The sequence below is a fragment of the Belonocnema kinseyi genome, chromosome 4 (genome assembly GCF_010883055.1).
Source record: "Belonocnema kinseyi isolate 2016_QV_RU_SX_M_011 chromosome 4, B_treatae_v1, whole genome shotgun sequence".
NCBI lineage: Eukaryota > Metazoa > Arthropoda > Insecta > Hymenoptera > Cynipidae > Belonocnema > Belonocnema kinseyi.
Window position 1 is genome coordinate 148,012,196 of NC_046660.1, and position 2,198 is coordinate 148,014,393.

Below are 2,198 nucleotides of genomic sequence, written 5' to 3' on the forward strand. Positions count from 1 at the left end.
CGGTGTAATTATACCTCTAAATGGCTGTGGTATTCCAGAACTTGTCCAGTATCAAAAATTCCTGTCAAAATCTCAGATAGCAATAATTGTGTATCATTATGACAGCTTTGGTTTAGGAAAGCCGAAAGCTTTTTATGACGGAACTTCTGATAATACAAATAAAGGGGAGATAGTTAAGCAAAATATTTACTTGCTCCATGAAGGTGCTCCCAAATGTCATATTTCACCTATTTTATCATTGATAGGGGCTGGTGGTAGTCGAAATTTTTGTGCACCTTGTAACAAGGCTTATAAAAATCCTGAAAGTCATTTATGCGCAGAAAAATGTAACGCTTGCCACATATCTCCACCCTGTAATCAGGAAAGTAGGATTGTATTTGGAGATATCGAAAAGGAAATAAAATGCGATTCATGCCTTAGGTCCTTTTATGGGGACTCATGTATGAGAAACCATTTACATCCTGATTCATACAGTAAGAAAAAAAATATTTGTTCAGTATTTAAAATTTGTGGTAGTTGTTCAAAATTAATCAACCATTTAGATGTCAAAGATCATAAATGTGGATATTCAAATTGTGTTACGTGCAGAAAAGTTTGTCCAGACAACCATTTGTGCTACATAACACCAGTTGGGAATCCACGTTATAATAAAAAATTCCCATACATTTTTTACGATTTTGAAACTCAACAGAGTAAATCTGTCGTTGGTCAGGAATCCACGAAAATTCACATACCTAATTTGTGTGTAGACCTAATTTGTGTGTAGACAGTATATTTTTAGTGAAGATCCGGTTTCCGAGTTTACAAAATTTGCCACGCGAAAAATTAGTCATTTCACGGAAACCGTTTGTATAGCACATAATGCTAAAGGGTTTGATGCTCAATTTATTTTGAGTCATCTCATTAAAGAGAAAGGGCTTAGAAATCCACCTGAAATTATTTTAAATGGGACTAGCATCCTTTTGATGAAGGTAAATCAAACCCGTTTTATTGACAGCTTGAATTACCTTCACATGCCATTAAGACAATTGCCTGAAGCTTTTGGTTTAGAAGAGGCAAAGAAGGGTACATTTCCCCATTTATTCAATACTCCCGAAAATCAAGAGTACATTGGAAAAATACCTGATGCCAAATATTTTTCACCCGATATAATGTCTCGTGAGGCTCGGCACTCATTTTACAAGTGGTACGAAGAATGTGTCACATCAGAATACAATTTTAATTTCAAAGAAGAATTGAGATCATATTGTATAAATGATGTAGACATTCTTCGTAGAGCGTGTTTGGCTTTCAGAGCATTATTTCTTAAAGTTGCGAAAGTCGTTCCATTTATTGAGAGCATAACAATTGCATCGGCTTGCTCAAAAGCTTTCAGAAAAAATGATCTAAATGCTGATAAAATAGGTGTCATACCAAACGGTGGTTATAGAAGGGCTAATAGACAGTCGAAAAAAGCCATTGAATGGTTATTAGCCTTAGAACGCGATTTGGTTTTATGGAAATTTTTATGGAAAATTTCCCATTGGTCATCCCAAAGTTTACATCGGTGATGACTGCAAAAGTTTAACCGGTGTAAACTTTGATTTATCTAATGTCGAGGGACTAGTCAAATGCAGAGTATTACCGCCTACCAATAAGTATTTACCTGTTCTGCCTGTCCGTATGCATGGTAAACTCATGTTCCCTTTGTGTAATACTTGCTGTAAAGAACAAATACAGAGCGATTGTCCACATGTAAATAACACAAATGCGCGAGAAATTGAAGGAACATGGGTTTCCGACGAGATAAAAGCTGCGTTTCAAGAGGGGTATCAAATTACTGCAATTTTTGAAATTTGGCAGTATGAGACTACTCAATATAATAAGGTCACAAAAATGGGTGGTCTTTTTGTAGAATATATGAATCGATTTTTTAAACTGAAGCATGAAGCCAGCGGATACCCTGCCTATTGTGCTGATGAGGCTTCGAGAAAGGCATTTATTCAAAAAAATTTTGAGTCTGAGGGTATAGACCTAGATCCGAAAAATATGAAAAAGAATCCTGGTTTGCGATCGTTGGCGAAACTTTGCCTCAATTCATTTTGGGGGAAATTTGATCAACGAGAAAATATGCCAAAGACTGAGATCATTCATAGTCAACAAGAATTATTGAAAATTGTTCAGAGTCCGGATAAAATTCTCAACAGTGTCTTGCCTGT